Source organism: Mauremys reevesii, linkage group 12 (assembly GCF_016161935.1).
Source record: "Mauremys reevesii isolate NIE-2019 linkage group 12, ASM1616193v1, whole genome shotgun sequence".
NCBI classification, from domain to species: Eukaryota; Metazoa; Chordata; order Testudines; family Geoemydidae; genus Mauremys; species Mauremys reevesii.
In genome coordinates this window covers 20,782,918-20,803,621 of record NC_052634.1, presented here as the reverse complement: position 1 = coordinate 20,803,621, position 20,704 = coordinate 20,782,918, and the positions used below count along the sequence as shown (strand labels likewise).

The 20,704-nt window shown below is 51.6% G+C and overlaps 1 protein-coding gene and 4 non-coding genes across 5 annotated transcripts in view; 2 read left to right on the top strand and 3 right to left on the bottom strand.

The window, feature by feature from the left end:
• Nucleotides 1-20,704, top strand: part of LOC120375921 (zinc finger protein 850-like) — a gene marked incomplete at both ends in the record, with an annotated part of 362,646 nt that overhangs the window by 313,480 nt on the left and 28,462 nt on the right. The window lies entirely within an intron of this gene.
• TRNAI-AAU lies at nt 119-192 on the bottom strand. The gene has a single exon. It is a non-coding gene; the product is annotated as a tRNA-Ile (tRNA).
• TRNAI-AAU lies at nt 2,912-2,985 on the bottom strand. The gene has a single exon. It is a non-coding gene; the product is annotated as a tRNA-Ile (tRNA).
• TRNAA-UGC lies at nt 8,313-8,384 on the top strand. The gene has a single exon. It is a non-coding gene; the product is annotated as a tRNA-Ala (tRNA).
• Nucleotides 12,807-12,878, bottom strand: TRNAG-UCC. The gene has a single exon. It is a non-coding gene; the product is annotated as a tRNA-Gly (tRNA).

Here is a 20,704-nt window from a genome sequence, read left to right as displayed (position 1 = left end):
CTTGGTCCTGCCCCGGCGCCTGCGTCCAGCAGGGCTCTTGCCCGATCGGCCCACCTGGTTTTGGCCTCTGCCACTAGCAGTCAGCCAAAAGAGCAGAAGCCACCTTCTCCCTCCCGGGTGACCAGCATGGGGCTTGAACCCATGACCTTGGCGTTATTGGCACCACGCTCTAACCAACTGAGCTAGCTGGCCAACGGCAAGCCCATCCTTGCCTGACCCTTTTGGAAGGAGTCACTGGCTGGCGCAGGGAACGATGTGGCCTCCGTTATCGAATGGATGGATCAAGACATCACCTATCAAGGCAGGGGAATTAGCTTAAGTGGTAGAGCGCTCACTTTGCATGCGAGAGGCAGCGGGATCAATGCCTGCATTCTCCAGCAGCAAGGCAGTCCCGCGGCCTTCTCTTGCCCTTCTTTTAGAAGCCATGGACAGTCAGCCGGCTCAGCTCCTCCAGTGGCCTCCATCCCTCTCCCGCTTGGCCTCCCAAAAGCCAGCCCTTGCGGAGCACAAAGCTCTTCCTCCCCGGCCCGTCTCCCCCTTGCGCTGACTGGGAGGCTGGAGACAGCTGGGGGAAGTTAGCTCAAATGGAAGAGCATGGGAGAAGTAGTCAGACCCATACACACATTCTCCAGCCTGCTCTGCTCTGCTTTGCTCTGCTGGGCTGGGCTCTAGTGGGGGACCTGCACCTTTCTTTCTGAGCTCTCACTGGAGCACAATCCCTTTCCTCCTCCCTCCCTGCTAGTCTACGCCAAGCTCATTGGCCGGGAGGGAGAGCCACTCAAATACACAATTACTCACATCCCAGGGGTCCATGAAGGGAATGAGGAGATGGGCGGGGTGGCACGCGATACCAGCTCAGCTGAGACCATGAGACCTCGCAGCCTCCTGATCTCAGGCAGCATGGCAGCCATGGAGCAGAGCAGAGCACGCAGACAGGTTGGAGACAGCCAGCGGGAAGGGCTGCGTTGGTCTGGAAGAGGGAGTCGGTGGCTGTCTATCCTGGCGGAGGCAGGGTCGCTTTGCTGTATGCTGGGCCAGGGGCCAGGGAGTCTGCTAGAGTTGCTGAGCTGGGCCTGCTCCTGGCTTTGCTTGGGTTAGAGGAAAGTGGTGAAGATAAGAACGGCCCCCCTGGGTGAGACCGATGGTCCATCTAGGCCACTATCCCGTCTTCTGACAGTAACCGATGCCAGGCGCTTCAGAGGCAATGGCCAGAGCAGGCAATCGTCAAGTGATCTATCCCTGCGTTGTCTTCTGAAGTTTGGTGCTTGTTTCAGGGGCTAACTCTCAGCCCAGACACACTCCAGGGAGGGAGCGTTGGTGTTTGTGCCGAGGAGCGTGGCTGGGACTCGGACCCCCTTCCCCAGCTCTGGGTAGTGTCCCCCCTCCCCATTTCAGGCTGTGTTCTGCTTAAGGCCACAGAGCCCTTGCCTTTTTTTGCCCGGTGCCTGAGAGTCAGGCCAGCTGCGGGGAATTAGCTCAAGCGGCAGAGCGCTCGCTTTGCATGCGAGAGGTAGTGGGGGACGCCGCCCGCATTCTCGAGCCTGTCGACTAAGGGCTCCTGATGAGCGTGGTGGACGGGAGAGCCGGTCATCTGACTTTTGGCCTTGCTGCCCGTAGCGGTCAGGCCGAAAAATCAAAAGCCACCCTCCCCAGGCCCACAGCCACCCAGGGGCTCCTCTGCACCATCTTGCCTCCACGAGTGCCGCACTCTGACCAGCTGAACCAGGCAAGCCACGGGAAGCTTCTCAAGGTCTTGCCCTGGTGTGGGCTTGGATGCGAAAAGCACCTGGCCGTTCATCAGCTGTTGCAAGAAGTGTGCAGAGTAGGAGTAGCGATGGGGCTGTAGCTTTCCACAGCATCTCAATTTGGGCAGCTTTCCATTCCCCTTTTCTGTGTAATGTCCCTCCCACGGGTTTCACTTGCGGAGCTGTACGACTCTGGCAGGGTGGCCATTTAGAAATCTTTTCCTTGCTTTTCTTTTTCGCCTGGCTCCAGCGTTAGCACCGTTTGGGTGTTTCAGTGTGTGTGTTTTCCCATTTGGAGGCATTTGGAAGTTTGGAAGGGGAGCCGAAAGAGGAGTCTTTTTCACAAGCAAGTTGGCTTTCTGCACAGGTAGGGCCCTTGGCCGTAAAGCTTAGCTCCGTCAGTGCGTCTGCATGGGGTTCCTCCAGTGCCTCAAGAGCCCGTGCTAAACTCTCGGTGTGGGCGTTTGGCTTCCGCCAGTCAGAGTGCCGTGCCTGCGTCTTCCCAGGGCCGGCTCCCATGAGGGGCGCATAACTTGGGAGGAAAGGGGTAGAAGAGAAAGCAAGTGAAGCTGACTTCGAGTGGTGGTGCCCCTGGGTGGAGTGGTCCTCCTGCTCCTTCCTGTCGGAGGGGTGGGCTCGAGTGTGGGCTCGGGGGGTCTGGCTGTGGGCGGTGGGAGGATGGTGTCCAGGGATGTCCCAAAGGTCACCCTGCGCCGGCGGAGTGTGAAGCCTCTCCCCTAGGTTGGGGTGCCGAATATTAAGCCTTCCTCTGTGGCGTGGGCTGGGGAGCATGATCCGGCGTCGGGTCCATTTGGGTGGAGCTGGTGGCCGGCAAGAATTCGGGCCATCAGGTCAACCCTCTGTGGAAATGGGGGTGAGCCGGCAGGCCTGTGATTTTGGCTTCGTGGGCGGGCAGCTCAAGCCTGGCCTCCTATGAGCCTGGAAGGCAGCCGGCCGGGCTCACCCGTCTCCTCCCCGGGCCCAAGTTCCTTTCAGGCAGCAGGTGGAGCGAGGAGCCCAGGGAGGGGAGACCAAGGAGGTGTCCGGAGCCTCGTCCTGCCCGGTGCCCAGCAGGGCTCTTGCCCGCTCCCGGCCCACCTGGTTTTGGCCTCTGCCACCCCTAGCAGTCAGCCAAAAGAGCAGAAGTAACCCTCTCCCTCCCGCAGTGGCCAGCATGGGGCTTGAACCCATGACCTTGGCGTTATTAGCACCATGCTCTAACCAGCTGAGCTAGCTGGCCTATGGGAAGCCCTCCCTTCCCTGACCCTTTTGGAAGGAGTCACCGGCTGGCGCGGGGAATGATGTGGCCTCCGTTATCGAATGGATGGATCAAGACGCCATCTGCAAAGGTAGGGGAATTAGCTCAAGTGGTAGAGCACTTGCTTCGCATGCAAGAAGCAGCAGGATCAATACCTGCATTCTCCAGCGGCAGGGCAGCCGCGGGGTCTTCTTTTGCCCTTCTTTTAGAAGCCATGGACAGTCAGCCGGCTCAGCTCCTCCAGTGGCCTCCATCCCTCTCCCCGCTTGGCCTCCCAAAGGCCAGCCCTTGCGAGCACAAAGCTCTTCCTCCCCGGCCCTTCTCCCCCTTGCGCTGACTGGGAGGCTGGCGACAGCTTGGGGAAGTTAGCTCAAATGGAAAAGCATGGGAGAAGTAGTCAGACCCAGACACACATTCTCCAGCCTGCTCTGCTCTGCTTTGCTCTGCTGTGCTGGGCTCTAGTGGGGGACCTGCACCTTTCTTTCTGAGCTCTCACAGGAGCACAATCCCTATCCTCCTCCCTCCCTGCTAGTCTACGCCAAGCTCATTGGCCGGGAGGGAGAGCCACTCAAATACACAATTACTCACATCCCAGGGGTCCATGAAGGGAATGAGGAGATGGGCAGGGTGGCATGCGATACCAGCTCAGCTGAGACCGTGAGACCTCGCAGCCTCCTGATCTCAGGCAGCATGGCAGCCGTGGAGCAGAGCAGAGCACGCAGACAGCTTGGAGACAGCCAAAGCAGGGAAGGGCTGCATTGGTCTGGAAGAGGGAGTCGGTGGCTGTCTATCCTGGCGGAGGCAGGGTCGTTTTGCTGTATGCTGGGCCAGGGGCCAGGGAGCCTGCTAGAGTTGCTGAGCTGGGCCTGCTCCTGGCTTTGCTTGGGTTAGAGGAAAGTGGTGAAGATAAGAACGGCCCTCCTGGGTGAGACCGATGGTCCAGCCAGGCCACTATCCCGTCTTCTGACAGTAACCGATGCCAGGCGCTTCAGAGGCAATGGCCAGAGCAGGCAATCGTCAAGTGATCTATCCCTGCGTTGTCTTCTGATGTTTGGTGCTTGTTTCAGGGGCTAACTCTCAGCCCAGACACACTCCAGGGAGGGAGCGTTGGTGTTTGTGCCGAGGAGAGTGGCTGGGACTCGGACCCCCTTCCCCAGCTCTGGGTAGCGCCCCCCCTCCCCATTTCAGGCTGTGTTCTGCTTAAGGCCACAGAGCCCTTGCCTTTTTTGCCCGGTGCCTGAGAGTCAGGCCAGCTGTGGGGAATTAGCTCAAGCGGCAGAGCGCTCGCTTTGCATGCGAGAGGTAGTGGGGGACGCCGCCCGCATTGTCCGAGCCTGTCGACTAAGGGCTCCTGATGAGCGTGGTGGACGGAAGAGCCAGCCATCTGACTTTTGGCCTTGCTCCCCGAAGCGGTCAGGCTGAAAAATCAAAAGCCATCCTCCCCAGGCCCACAGACACCCAGGGGCTCCTCTGCACCAGGGCCGGCTTTAGGAAGCGCGGGGCTTGTACTCACCGGGTGGTGCTCCGAGTCTTCGGCGGCAGGTCCTTCACTCACTCCAGGTCTTTGGCGGCACTGAAGGACCCGCCGCCGAAGTGCCGCCGAAGACCCATAGCGCCGCCAGGTGAGTAAAATTTAAAAAGACGCCTCTAGCCAGGGAAGGGATTCTCACTGGACATGGGGACCTCTTAGGCGCGGGGCCCGATTCGGAGGAATTGGTGGAATAGGCCTAAAGCCGGCCCTGCTCTGCACCATCTTGCCTGAGCGAGTGGAAGTGGAGCCTGGAACTGAGCTGAGGCACTGAGGGTTATTTGCTCTGTGCGCTTCACACGGAGGTAAAAACACGGGGCACAGATCTTTGAGCACAACCCTTGTCCTGAGGAATGGAGGGGGCTGCACAAAGAGAGACCGGCTCTTCCTGGCGGGGCTGCAGTGGCTCTTCACAGGGTCAGTCCCACTGGGGATTCGTACCAGAGTTTTGAAAGCCTCCTTTTCTGGCCTGGTTCCCCTCTCTTTAGGGAGACTGGCAGCCCCAAACTTCCCAGAAACCATCATAGCGAGGCCAACCTGAGCACAGACACCTGCTCAGCACCCCGGGTGCAGCCCTGAACTCCGGCAATCAGCTACGCTCAGCTGCCCACCCACCAAGCGTAACACGCAGGAGCCTTCGTGCCCCGCGTGTTCAGGTCCCTCCCCGCGCCAGCTTTAAACTCCGCTGCTCAGTTCTAAGCTTTGGCCACATGGGGGCAGCCTGGAGCTCAGCCAGCGCCTCCCGTTGCTGGTTGCGTTTCCCGCTCCTCGTGGCAGGTGTACACCCCGCAGGCAGATCTCTGAATCGGAGCCGAACCGTTCCCCAAACCCAGCGCTTTAGCAGCAGCTTTGCTAGGAAAGCGCTGACGTCCCCAAGTAAAGTAAGAGCCAGAGCGCTGTGTCCAGGATCTTCTCTTGGGCCCCTCACCGTGGTGTCTGTCAGGCGCAAGGAGAAACCAGGGAAATGTTTTCATGGCGTTTAAGGGCAGAAGGGGCCATTAGCTCAGCTAGTCTGACCCCCGAATAACACAGAATTACACCATGACACGTATTGATCCCACAGACCTTAGATAGATCAAAGCGTTTCAGCCCTCAGGAAGGAGGCTAAACTGGGCACCAGAGGCAGCAAACAAGGGGCCCCCAAGGCAATGGCAGGGAGCTGACGAGGTGAAATATGCCCAGATGATCCCAGCAGGCGACCCACCCCCATGCTACAGAGGTGGGAGTCCCTGTTCCTCCTGCCCTTAAGAATCTCTGGTGGTAGTGGGTCCCCAGTTCCCCAGATAAGAATCCTCCATGGGATTTCCCTGGCTTCACCTCCAGATAAGAACATTGTGTGGAGGGGGTGGGAGGCAGGTTGTCTGGCAGATCTGTAAAGGGGGACTGTGTCTCCCTGTCTGGCCCAGGCTCCTTGGAGGAAGTGATCTCAGTGTGTCTGGCTGTCTCCATTCTTCCCGCCCATAAGAATCCCTGGTGTGTGGGTGCACCCTAGACCATTAAGGATCTCTGGTGGGTGGGTGTCTCTCTCCCCCTAGTCAGGATCTCTGGGGTGTGCCTGTATAAAAAGAGACTTTGACTCACCCAGGCTGGGCTGCCATCATGGAACAGACCAGGTCCTTCTGTGGAGGGTTTGCGTTCCTCCAAGGACGTGATCTCAGTGTGTGTGGGTGTCCCTGTCCCTTCAACCCTTAACAATCCCTGGTGCGTGGGTGCGCTGGGCCCCATTATAATACCCTGTGTCTTACCCCCCATGAGGGATCCGGTGGATGTGGGTGTTCTCCATGCTGCAGGGGGTGTCTGGTGCCCCTGTCCCTCCTGGTTAATAGTGGAGTGTGTGGGTGTCCCCCCGCCCGTTAAGGATCTGTGTTGTGCGGATGCCCCCGTTCTTCTCATTAAGAATGGTGCAATGGAGCATATGGGTGTGTTCCCCACCCCATGAACTAGCTCCCGTGTGTGGTTCCCCTGCCCCCATCCAAGCTCTGTGGTGTGTGGGTGTTGCTGTTCCTCTTTTCAAGTGTTGCAGAGGGGTGTCCCTCCTCCCAATTCAGAATCCCCAGCGTGTGGGTGCTCCCATTCCCCCCCTCCAGGCTCTGCGGGGGGGTGTCTGTATAAAAAGAGACCGTGTCTCACCCAGGCTATGCTGCAGAGGCTAATCACAGGTGCAACCCCACTACTGATCAGCACGGGAGTTTTGACCTGCGCCGTTTCCAACCTGGGCCGGTTCACCCCTCCTTAGGCAACCTGGGGACCCGAAGCTTCCCAGGGATCACCATATTGATGCCAAACTTAGTGCGGACACCCGATCGGCACAGCCCCCTGCAGCCCAGAATTCCTGAGCTCAAGCGATCTGCCGGCCTCAGCCTCCCCAGGCGCTGGGATCATAGGCACCAGCCACAGGGCCCGGCTTGTTTGCAGTTTGGCAGCTGGAGCTTTAAACTCTGCTTGTGAGCTCTGTGCCTTGATCAGATGGGGACAGCCTGGAACTGGGAAATGCTCCTGCTCCCCTCACCCCTCTCTCATGTCGAGCTGCAGGCGCCGCTGTCGTCCCAGGTAAGATCCCGGACGTTTTGGTGCCCCCTTCCCCCGCCCAGGTGTCCGGGTACCTCTGCCCCCCATACAGAATCCTGGGTGTGTGGGTGTCCGTCCCTCTGCAGAGGATCCCAGAGTGTGGATGCCCTTGTCCCCCACTACAAGATCCTGGGTGTGTGGGTGCCACTCTCCCTCCCAGTAGCTGTCTGGTGGGTGGGTCCCCAGGGTGTGAGTGCTCCCATCCCCCGATACAGGCTGGGGTGGGGGGTAAAACTGGCTCTCCTGTCCTGCCCAGGCGGTGCTACAGCAGCTGTTCACAGGGGCAGCAACCCCATTGTCACCCTGCAGCTTTAACCTGCTCCAGGGGTGACCTGCTTCCCCCTCCTTTGGGAGCCAGGGACCCCGAACTTCCCAGAGTCACCTAATTGATGCTGAGCTGAGCTGTCCCTTGTGCAAAGCAGGAGGCCAAATTCCAGGAAACAATGGACAAGCAGGTGGCTCTGGGCACATCCAGCCCTGGCCGTGAGATGTTCCCTCCTTTTCTTTATGCCCTGTTGTTATTTCATGGATTGTCTGGGATGGGGGAAAAGCTGAGTTCACTCCAGCTGGAGGGGGAAGAACCCTGAAAATCTCAGGCCCCAGCTCCTGCTACGAGGATCACTGAGGTGCTGGGAATCTGCATGGGAAAGGGACGGTGTGAATTGTCAAGGTGGGGAATGAATAACAATCTACAACAAGATCCACCTCATTAATCACTGACACAGGCTAATCCTGCTGCAGATAGAAGGGAAACTGGGAGTGATTCTTTGCTGTTCAGCCATGGAAACAGTGACCCAGTTGCACCGCAGTGAATGTGCTGGGGAAAGCTGGACTTTACAGGCAGGTGGAAAGAGCAGATCCTAGAAACACCTGGAGCTCCCCACAGCACTGCTGCCACCAGGGTCAGGTGTTGAGCGACTCACAGCGCCCCTCCCCTCCCATTACATTCCAGGAGGGGGTGGCAGCACCCCCCACCCAATGCAGGGAAGAGGGCTGAGTGTATCTCTGCACCCTGAGCCCAGGGCACCCACTCTCTCTGCCCCACACATCGAATCTGGCCCTGCAGCAGAGTGACCCCTAAGAACCAGCAACTTCCAGGACATCAGATTTGGCCTCAGAGCAGGGAATGTGTCCCTCATGCTGCTTTTAGGCCACTAGGTGCTCTGGAAACAGGAGGGCTCTAAGTGTAACCTATAGCACAAATGGGCCATCTGGGGATGTAGCTCAGTTGTAGAGCACATGTTTTGCATGTATGAGGTCCTGGGTTCAATCCCCAGCATCTCCAAGTTCTTTTCACCCTGCTGCTTTGCTGATGCCCTGCAGGAGTTTCAATCCTGCTCAGTGAGGGGCTAGTGCCAATTGCATGGAAGGTCGGGGGGGGGGGGGGTTTACTCCTAAGTCTCCTCTGCACATTTAAGATTCCTACCTGCTGTGCTGCTTGGGACAAGGGTAGATGAGAAGGGCAAATCCTCCAGCAGTGGAGGGAAAGGTCCCATCTGCACAGACTGAGAGGCAAAGACTAGACTTATTTCTTGTCTGGGCCCAATCTTTTCACCTGCTATAGCCCTTGTTCCAGCTCAGGTGATAGCTAGGGGATGTCTCATGACTGCAGCATGTTTGTTCAGTTCCACCCTCTTATAGAGCTTTGGTACAAGGCAGGAATCTTTTGTCTCTCTCCTGGGGAAAAGCCCCAGGTTTAAGATGGATTCCTATACCAGGTGACATGGTCACATGTCCCGTGAGACACCCCCCCCACCCCCCCAAGCCTTCATTCTTCCTGGCCTGACTCACAGATGGTGCAGGACAGAGCCATCTCCAGTCAATTGTCCTGGTTAATGGGAGCCATCAAGAGTCCAAACCACTATTAATGGCCCACACTTTGCATCATTACAACAGGACCTCAGAGTTATAGTTCATATTTCTAATTTCAGATCCAAGAATGATCGGTTCATACAATAGGATGAACACACACAGTAGATTATAAGCTTTGTAATGATACCTTACAAGAGACCTTTTGCGTGAAGCATAATCCAGTCACTTTATATTCACACTCATTAGCATACTTTCATAAAATCCTATGGGTGCAACGTCACAGCAGGGAAAGGGTTTTACTGCAGCACCTGGGAGCAGTTGAGTTTCATGTTCAGGCTGTGGTATGAGTTCCTCCAGGTTTCTCGTAAGCACACAGGGACCTTCGCGGGTGCTCTCGATACAGGAATGGCCCAGATATGATAAAGTGATGGGAATTGCATTTTCCTTTTTTATTTCTGTATTTCCAATGACATTTGTTTGTGATTTCATTTTGCTTTGTATAACTGTGTTTTCTCCTGGATTTGATATTTAACAAAAAAAAGAATACGGCCTCAGGGCACCAGATGGAGGAGCAGGCGGGGCTAGGACTGCTAAGAGGCGAGTAGCAGGTTTTCTGTATAGTTTCCTACCCTCATTTTCTTGACTAGTTTCTCTTCTGTATGAAATTTGCTTTTGTAGCATATGAGCCTAACTAGCTCAGTTGGCAGCGCATCAGCCTTATAATTTGAGGTCAGGGTTCAAGTCCTGGTGAGGCAAAGAAACACTTTCCCCCTGTGACAGACCCAAAGAGTTTCAGAAGGACTCTCCTTGACTTTAGTTTTTCCTTTTCAGGACATGGCCTTTCCCAGGAAGGGCCCTTTACTGCCTGGGACTGAAGGTGCTACTGCCTCACCTGTCCACTGGCCTCACAGTCTGGAGGAAGAAAGGCCTCTGGGCCTGCAGCAAAGTGCCGTGCGCTGACTTTTCAGCAAATGCAGGGCTGGCCAGAGAGGCATGTTCCCACTGAGTCCTCCCTGCCAGAAAAAATTGTCCCCAGAGACAGGGGCGGCTCCAGGCCCCAGCACGCCAAGCGCTTGCTTGGGACAACACGCCACTGGGGGCGCTCTGCCGGTCGCTGCGAGGGTGGCAGGCAGGCTGCCTTTGGCGGCATGCCTGCGAAGAGTCCACTGGTCCTGCGACCGGCAGACCTCCCGCAGGCAAGCCGCTGAAGGCAACCTGCCTGCCATGCTTGGGGTGGCAAAATGCCTAGAGCCGCCCCTGCCCACAGAGTCCTCCCTGCTGGAAGTCTACAGTAAACAACAGGTGCTCTGCTGGTCCCATGGTGTAAGGGCCAGCACTCAGGACTGAATCCTGCAATCTGAGTTGAAGTCTCAGTGGAATCTGAGAACAATTCCTGTGCCACAAACCCTGCTGGGTCTTCCAACGCTCTGCCTTGCTTTCTCAAAGGCCATGAAAGCCACTACAAAGGGTTTTTTCCTGTCATAATAGCTCACCTTAACTGATCACTCTCGTTATAGTGTGTATGGCAACACACAATTTTCATGGTCTGTGTGTGTGTGTGTGTATATCTATATATATATATCTTCCTGCTGTATTTTCCACTGCATGCATCCAATGAAGTTGGTTTAGCTTAGGAAAGCTTATGCTCAAATAAATTTGTTAGTTTCTAAGGTGCCACAAGTACTCCTTGTTCTTTTGCAGATAAATGAATGGAGTTAAGTCCATGAATGGCTATTAGCCAGGCTGGGTAAGGAATGGTGTCCCTAGCCTCTGTTTTTCAGAGGGTGGAGATGGATGACAGGAGAGAGATCACTTGCTCATTACCTGTTAGGTTCAGTCCCTCTGGGGCACCTAGCATTGGCCACTGTTGACAGATAGGATGCGGGGTTGGATGGACCTTTGGTCTGACCCAATATGGCCAATGTACTAGGACAGAGTTTCTGTAGTGTAGTGTAGTGGTTATCACATTTGCCTAACATGCAAAAGGTGCCTGGTTCAAAACCAGGCAGAAACATACTGGCTTAATTTTCCCAACTCCTACTGGCCTATTCCCTGCGGTTGTAGGAGCAGCAGTGATTTCTATGCTCAAAAGGTCTGTTATACTTCCCCTGCTCCCACTTTTGTCTCCTCTCCCTCTCTGAATGCCTGTGAAGTGGCTTTTCCTCCCGCTCCCTCCTGGAATGCTCGTGGGATGAATGGGCTGGTTGAAGAGCAGAAGAGCTCCCAGGTAGACAAGGTGTCTGGGACGCTAATTAGGCAGCGATCACACATCCAGAGCATGGACACTGCCCAAGGTGGAGTGTGACCAACCAGATGCAGCCAAGTCATCTCTAGTCGCAGGCAATGAGGTGCAGGCCCTTAAAAAGGGGAAGGGGCCATGTGCTCAGGAGAGCCCTCACAAGCTTGTACCTCCAGTGAATGCCCTTTGCTCGGACCACCTGGCCAGTGGTTCTCTGCGTTGCATTTCATTGTGTCTCAGGAAGACTTACCTTCATTGCACCGTCCATAGCTGCACGCTGTGGGACACTTACCTTGCAGAATCCTCACATCTCAGTGCTGTGCCTGTCCTGGGAGCGTGAGTGTGTCACCCTGCCCCCCTTCGTTTGAGCTTAGCTATCAATATAATAAACATGCTGCTTTCTGCCAAACTCTGGTGGGTCATTAGTGCTCCCTATGCTGACTAGCTGGCCCAATTTTGGGTAACACCTGCGATAACGCCAACCCTGTCATGACAGAGGGTAGTGAAATGAGCTGAGAAAAAGCCTTGGCATCAGCAGGGGAAAGCTAGAGGATCTGGGCCAGGCACCTTTGAAGCCTTGTGGCTTGGTCTCCTCTGCCCTGAGAGGTTGGCCTATGGCGGCCGGCTCTTCTGCGTGACTTGCCAAAGGAGGAAGTGAGGCGGGTATGGGGCAAGAGGAAAGTCGAGCTGAGGAAGGCAGGGCAGAAGCTAAGTGCCTCAGTGCGGCTAAGTGGGGTTAGTAGAGCACCACCAGTCGTTCTGCAAAGCCTGGGGAGGTGCGGTTGGCTGCTGGGAGGTAGAATCCTGTGCCTGCGTCTTGGCTTCCCAGGGATGGCTACTTGCAGCCCAGGATAAGGATGGTTCTGGGTGGAAGGAGAAGACAAGCAAAGCTCTGGGAGGAAGTTTGGAGTGCGGGGTGCGGGCTCTGCGCTGGGGAGGGCTTGGGGTAGAGGAGGGTGGCGCTTACCCGGGCACTGCAGCTCCCAGAGTGACTGGTACACACAACCCTCTGGCAGCAGCTCCTAGGTGGGCGGGGCCAGGGGGTCTTCGTGTGCCGCTGCCTGCAGGCGCTGCCCCCAGAGCTCCCATTGGCTGCAGTACCTGGCCAATGGGAGCTGCAGAGTTGGTACTCAGGGCAGGGGCAGTGCATGGAGACTCTCCCCCAGCCCAGGGATGCTGGGACATGCCGGCCATTTCTGGGAGTGGCACGGAGGATGGAGGCAGAGTGGGCAGGAGCCACCTCAGTGCTGCTGGCACATCTCTGCACACCCATGGGAGGAGCAGAGGGCCTCCATGTGCTGCCTGGGGTAGGGGCAGTGCACAGAGCTGCCTCCCCTCCCGGGTCTATTACAGGAGTGGGTGGGTGGGTCTTTTGGCCTGCAAGGTGCAGCAGGTCGGACTAGATGATCACATTGGTCCCTTCTGATCTTAAAGGCTCTGACTCTAAAAGGGAGAGGGAAGTAAAGGGAAAAAAATAAATAAACCAAACATTGTAATACCAGGATAACTCCACCTGCTCATTGTATAGTCCCGACCCTTTCTTCCTCCACTGGGTGTTTAATGACCTGCAGGACATTGATTCTCTCCTTCCATTATTAAACTGATACAATGTGACTGAAATTAAACCCATTCTCAGCAGAGAAAACATCATATCACTGCATTGGCTGGGAATCGAACCCAGGTCAACTGCTTGGAAGGCAGCTATGCTCACCACTATACCACCAATGCAGCTGGCAGAAAGACCACTTATGCTTGCCCAATGAGGCTAGACCAGAATTGAGGCATTTTACTGCCTATTAAAATGTACTGAGTCTCATCACTAAAAAACCTACCTCTACCTTCACCTGGGTTTGGACCATCAGCCTCTCAATTAGATCACCAAAGTGGTTAATCACAGACACAGGTAACTACCCTACTTCCCAAGCTTGTCTATAAGAAGCACCTACAGGGGCACACCTGGCTAGTGAGGAGGTGCAGTGCTGGGGTTATGAGTTCAGGCCTCACCCAAAGCATCAGTTTCATTAGCCATGGAGCTTCCCCACTCACTTTGTCTAATCCACATGGAAAGTGCCATATAAGGGTGAAGAGAGTAAATTCTAAACTCTGAAATGCTTGTGGTGGCCCATAGATTGGGATAAGGGGTTTGAAGAGAAAATCTCTAAGGATATAAAACCAGACAGGCTCCAGGGGCAGGTACAGTACAATGTCTCAACAGGGAGCCATTTGGGGAGGGGTTCACTTCCTCTGTTCAATGTCCTGAGAGGTATTTTAAGATGAAGATAACACCATGGCTAACAGTTGACTGGCACGTCCTGGGTTAAAGGAAGGAAGGGACTTGGGTTAATAGTCGGAAGATTTGTGTTACCGTCACTGTCTGACCCCCTTCAGTGCAGAGGTTTGTGCGCTCCTGGGTGGAACGCACAGACTCTTGGAGAGAAGGGGCAGCTGTTTCCATGGCAGAGAGCCTGGCACCTAGGAGACTTTCTTGACTTGCTGTTTTGAGGCAATTCAAGAAAATAATGAGTGGACCTACAATGTCCGGTCCAAAATTTTAGGCCCCCGCTGCCCTCCAGCTGCTGCCCCAGACAGGGAGCCCCAGGGGCCTGCTGCTGCTCAGCCACCCCAGGAGTGCTGCCGGGGCCACCGAGCTGTGGCTGCTCCTGCTGCCCATGGAACCACAGGAGGAGATGATTTTTGACAGTGACGGACGCCTCGTCCTAAAGGCCTTTGTCTGCCCCTTTTAGTGACTGTTTGGCACAGGAATGCAGCCCTCACTCCTGGGTCTCTCCTGGGGAAATAATGTTTCTGTGCAAAACACCAAAGCTTTTGACAGAAAGGAAGAAAAGGAAATGGCCACACGATGGGACTAGGACATAAGGAATGAAACACAAGATGCTTCTCCCATGTGCATTGACTTTGAACCTTGTTGTTTGCGGTGTTATTGTATCCATGTTGGTCCCAAGACATGAGACACAAGGAGGAGGGGTCACATAATATCTTCTAAAGGACCAAGGAAGGAGTGTTATTTACTCCTTCTCATAACACAAGAACTAGGAGGGTCACCAAATGAAATGAATAAACTGCAGGTTTGGAAATGAACACACTTCCTCAAGCTGCTGGCAATGCTTCTACTAACGCAGCCCAATCTGCTGTTAGCCTTCTTGGCAACAAGGGGACTGTTGACTCATATCCAGCTTCTCATCCACTGTAATCCCCAGGTCCTTTTCTGAAGAACTGCTGCTTAGCCAGTCGGTCCCCAGGCTGTAGCAGTGCAGGGGATTCTTCCTTCCTCAGTGCAGGACTCTGCACTTCTCCTTGTTGAACCTCCTCAGATTTCTTTTGGCCCAATCCTCCAATTTGTCTAGGTCACTCTGGACCCAAACCCTACCCTCCAGCACTTGGATTCTTTACATGCTTTCACAGAGTGAAGAGCACATGTTCCATAATTTCATATGGCAGAGTTTTCTGCTATAGGGAGCTTTCCCTGTGTGAATTTGACAGGTGAATCAACATACAGGCATATTGTGACCCTTCTCAGGGAGCTGAGGGCTGTGAGTTTCCTTGTTGCCACCTGCCACTAGGAAGACAGAGTTTTGCATTTGGCAGCTGGATGTTAGTGACCAAACTCACCCAGACCATCAGGCACTCAAAGACCCTCCTCTGAGCTACAGCAGCCACCCTAACCCCTGAGTTCCTTCAATGTGTCCCCCTCTGGGGTGCAGCCCGGATCACCAGATACTCAGAGAAATCCCAGATTCTCTCTGCCCAAAGCAATGGTATATCCCAGGTTACTAGTTTTACTGTGGATCACTGCTACTGTATCTCACACAGCACTTGAGTATAGTTATCAAACAAGCAGAAATTTATTTAACAACCGATAGAATTTAAACAAACAAATGTGAGTGATGAAACCAACTGTTACCAACTAAACAAAATCAGAAAATGCAACCTACACTTTTTAATAGTTACCTTTCCTATCTAAGTAGAGTCTCACCTCACACTTCAGTCAATTTCACTGATTCCTAGTCCCTAGGAGCCACGGCCCTGCCTTTCATGAAGCACCACTGGTCATTAGGAATCTCCTTGGTGAATGGACCCAGAGTGTTTTTCTCCACCCTGTTATGAACTGAATCAGTCTTTTGTCTTTATTCACAGAAAGGACAGACTCCTCAGTCTCATATTGTTCTTGTCACTTCCACAGGGTTTTGATGTCTATAATTTGTCTTTGATGGTTTTCCATTGGCTTCTCTGGGTTGGTGCAAAGGCTGACAATGGAGCAATACATCACATAACTGGCTACCAAGGAACAGGTGCCAATTCCCTCCCACTGGAATGGGCCATTCCCAACAAGACCTATGATTGGGGTGACTCACTTTCACAACAATACCATATGGGCATAATTTTCCATGTACTTACATTACCCCTTAACCATGCCTTGGACACACTTCTCGCAGTGATTCGGAGTATCAATAATTTACAAGCTTTCAGTAGAGATCTCACTGCTATGCTTCCTGGATAAATATCATAAAAGCAGTGTATTAGCTGTGGGGAGTTTGTCAGGTCTGAGACAGGAGTTGCTTGTGAAGAACTGTGACCCCCTTTGCCAATTGGCACCAATGAGCTTTTGTCACAGATGCACTGAGCTATACAGTCACCCCCTGATAGAACAGAAAGGCCAGCACAAAAAAGAGAGAGAGGAACAATAAGATACTAAAATGACAATGGCTGGAACTCTCCATTTCTCTCAGTCTTTGCATTCATGGGCACTAAGAGCTGTAGCTACAGTTGAGAACCAGGTGAGCGGACAGCTGGCTCCAGCCCTCCATACGAGTAACTTTCTCACACATAGGAGATGGGTCAAAATTGGAATTGATGTTAAGGCTGTGTCTACACTTCAAACACTGGAAATATTCTTCTGACAACCCAACACTGCCTACACTGGGGCTCAGGTCACATTAACTACTTCTCTCAGTGGAGAGAACTTTTCACACCCTGAGAGATGTGGCTCTGCCAACACAGCTTTTCTACATCGACCAGCCTTTGGCTGGCTTATTGACCTGAAGGCAATGGATTTCGGTCTTGTTCTTTATATTGATGGTTGATGAGTGCAGCTGGCCTACCTGCTGGACACATCCTATGACAGATGTCAGGCCTTTCCTTTGCAAATTAGAGAAGTGGGGAAGACAGTGACCCTTACAGTCTAAGTGGGTAAAAACTTATACAACATATCTCCTCAAGTAGCTTTCCTTTGAATAGAAATTGACTTTGAAACTAAGCAAAATAAATTCTATTTGAAAACACAAAATATTAAAATCGATACTGGGCCAATATTCTCTTATACACACTTTCTCACACACATTCTCCCACCCCAACCTTTGGAGTGAGGTTTTCCACCAGAACTCCTTACACTACAGGGGGTAAATTAAATCAAATTAACTTTTCAAGATTAGCCACCATTTCCTGTACGACTAACAAAACAAAACAAAAAAAACCAACTTTCAGTTTTCCAAAATACTTCAGATTATCACACATTTAGTCTCTTCTTTAACCAATAACTTCACCACTAATCTCATTTTAATAGATGATAAAAACATATTCAAAGATCACAAATTCTTATCATATATGTTAGTTTTCTTCTAATGCCCATTGCCAACAACTGAACCTTGGCTCAAGATGTGGTTTGTCCCAACCACTTCTGTGAGTTCAGATATCTCAGGATCTTCTACAGTATGTGTTGGTGGAAGGGGTCTCCTAAGTGGGAATCTTTGCATCATGAGGAAAAATACCTCTCGTGTCACACTTTTAATCTTTCAAAGTGACAGAAGATAGAGAAGTGATGTAAATGCATAAAACACAAGAGAGAACTGTCTGGTCTACACTAAAGACATTTATCGGTTAACTATATTACTCCGATGTGTGAAAAATCCACACCACTGAGCAATGTAGTTACACAGCTAACCCCTGTGTAGATGGCTATACATCAGCAGCAGAACTTCTCCTGCCAAGAGCCACTGCCGCTTGCGAGGTTGGACGAATCAAGTCCGATGAGAGAAATCTCTCCCATTGGCTGAAAGCGTCTGTAATAGCAGCGCTACAGCAGCGCAGCTACATTGGTGCAGCTGCACCAACATCAGCTTTAGTGTGTAGCCAGAGCATCAGACACAAAACCATAGAATCAAGGCTCAACATGCGGTATCCGGAAGTCTGAAATTGGAGCCTGATACATTCATTGCCTCATTAGTTACCATCATTTCTACAGCCTTGAAGTCCTTGTTACCCAATCAGGCAGCCAGTTTGGGATCCACGGGAAGGAATGTCCTTTGAAGCACTCTCTTTGGATCCAAATGGTAAGGATGATTGTTCTCAATGTAACCTGGCATCCTTTGGAACTGTAATCAGTGACACTGAACTAGAAATGGAGTTGTACAAACAATTTTCCTTGGGTCATTGGTCACCATAGCTTCCTTTACTGGGGTGGAAACCAAGAACGGGATGTGGACTCTTTCAGCCCCAGCTCTTTCCAAATCCTTGGCCTTGGGTAGGTAAATTTACACTTCTCAGTAGAATCCTTTACAAAACCACTCCAAATCTCAGCAGTGTTAGTGAGGCTTACTAAAACATGGAGGCTTACCAAAAACATGCCAAGCTTTTCTTTAATTTGGTGGCACAGTTCCAGGCAAGGGACTGGATAAAGGGCTGGATCACAATCTTCATTAGTGACCAGAGTTGGGTTTCTATTCAAAAATAGTTATTTTTCTGCAGCTATTAGATTTCCAAAACTGATTTGATTCGATATACATTTTTAGCACCTACAAAGGATAAATTCAGCAAACTCCACTTCTATTTCCTCAACATCTGCATCATGAAGGGCAGTATCTCCGATACAATAAGATTAGCTAGGAAAGATCTTCTGTAGGGCCTGGGTTACAAAGGCTTTGGAACCAAATACCTGGGCATTGTGTGCTAGTTCAAAAATCACTTACCATGGAATTTTCTCCCCAGATCATCTGGGACAATATTGACTTAAACAATTGAACTACACAGTGATCATATGCACTTCCTTCAGTTAGTTGGGGTTCTGCTGTTGTTCACCATTTCTGAGTAGAGATTTTTAAATCACTGCTGTTTCTATTTTGTTAGCCTGTCCAGTAAATTGGAGAGTCTCTCTAATGCAGACAGAACTGCACACTCAACCTTCTCCATGACATCATGCAGGGATGGGGAAAAAGCAAAGCTTGAAGTGAGAAATGATGACTTTAGCAAATAGTCATTTGTCTTAAATTCTCCTATAAATCTGCACTACATCCTATCAAACTGAACTCACTATCCAATTGGTGACCAAACAGCCTTCAGGAAAGATGAAACCCACATCAGAGAGCTAGAATACATGGCAGTAAATGAAAGTGTGAAGTGAAATTCCAGAGCAGGTTATATCTGATTATTCAGAATCAGGACAGAGATTCTCCCATCACATTCTCCTCTGATCCATTCAAACATACTTCACTCAGCACTGTCTCAATAGCCAGTTATGTTATTTACAAAATTTTTAGTATCCGAGCATTTGCTATAATTTGGGACAAAACCACTCACACCTTGCCAGAAGTGGCTTTACCAATAGATGGAACCTGGGATTTAAACTCCCAATGATCACACTGTGTTTGGGATCCATTTGAATTCCTCTTCCAGGTCTTTGACACTTTCATCTCCAGTCAGAGCGACTCTGAGATAAGATTAAAAGAAGTCAAAGCATCATCTCCAAGCACAGACAGCTAGAACTGTTTCCTCACACAGGGACACTTTGAGAAGTGAATGGATAGAATGTGATGTGATGATAACCTCTGCATGGCTCAGACAAAAGGTAACAGTTCTGCAGTGATGGGAAGGAGGGAATCTCTCGTCTCCCATCTCCTTCCAGTGTCTCATAGAGGCTGAAATTACACTTTTTTCCTGCCCCTGCTCCTCTTCATTTAACTATAATTTGAAAAATTCCATTATATCTGCTCTTCCTTCAGCACAACCCAGAGCAACGTGAGAACAAGTGGCAATGATACAATCTGTATCACTGGTGACTAACAATAACTGAAATAGGAAGAATAGTATAAATGTGATGCTCCCTGGTTCTGATAGGAAGGGCACACTCAGATTACTCATGGGATAATGGAGTTGATAGAAAGGACAAATGGGTCCACCTCAAAACAGGGCAAACTGCAAAAGGCAAAAATGGGCTACTCCTCTGGTCAAACTGAGGATAACCATGCTGCAAACAGTTCAAACAGCTTTAAAAGTTACTATGTAAGGAATCAGGAAAATTATTAGAAGAAAAAAAGTATTGATAGCCTAGAGGTGTTTATGTTGTTGATCTCCCTTGCAGATTCTCTGATGACTAACATGGAGCTAAGTGCCCACAGAAAGGTTTTCCCGCACTCACTGCATTCATAGGGCCTCTCCCTGTGTGGATTCTCTGATGCCTAATAAGGTCTGAGCTGCAATTGAAGGTTTTCCCACACTCACTGCATTCATGAGGGCCTCTCCCTGTAATGGATTCTCTGGATGTTTAATAAGGTCTGAGCTCCTAGTGAAGCATTTTCCACACTCACTGCATTCATAGGGCCTCTCCCTGTGTGTGGATTCTCTGATGGGTAAGAAGGTCTGAGCTCTCTAGTGAAGCATTTTCCACACTCACTGCATTCAGCAGGGCCTCTTCCCTGTCTGGATTCTCTGATGTCTAATAAGGTCTGAGCTCCCTAGTGAAGCATTTTTACACTCACTGCATTCATAGGGCCTCTTTCCTGTGTGGATTCTTTTGATGCCTAATAAGGTGTGAACTGCGACTGAAGTGTTCTTCCCAGACACTCACTGCATTCATAGGGCCTCTCCCTGTGTGGATTCTCTGGATGTTGAGTAGAAAGGTGTCTGAGCTCCTAGTGAAGCATTTCCTTCCACACCACTGCATTCATAGGGCCTCCTGTGTGGACTTCTCTGATGTAAGAAGGTTTGATAGTGAAGTTTTTGCCACACTCACTGCATTCAGGCTCCTTCCCTGTGTGGATTCTCTGGTGTCTAATATGACTGAGCTGTGAGTGAAGCTTTTCCCACACTCACTGCATCTTCATAGGGCCTCTCCCCGTGTGATTCTCTGATGTCAGAAAGGTCTGAGCTCCTAGTGAAGCATTTTCCACACTCACTGCATTCATAGGGCCTCTTCCTGTGTGGATTCTGGTGTCTAATAAGGGCTGAGCTGCTAGGGAAGCATTTTCCACACTCTCACTGCATTCATAGGGCCTCTTCCTCTGTGTGTGTGGATTCCCAGATGCTTTATAAGGATGGAGGTTAATCATATATGTTTTCCCCAAACTCACTGCATGCATTTTTTCTTCTGCTGAGGATTTCTGTTGTGTTGTGGTTCCCTTGAGGTCCTTCTCTGAGTTTCCTGACAGAAATACATTTACCCACTTTCTCCCCTGGCTGGTTTCCTCTGCCTCTCTCTGGTCTGTGTTTAGTTTGTCCCCGGGATTTTTCCTGCTTATGATCAGCAGTAGGACACATTCCTCGAT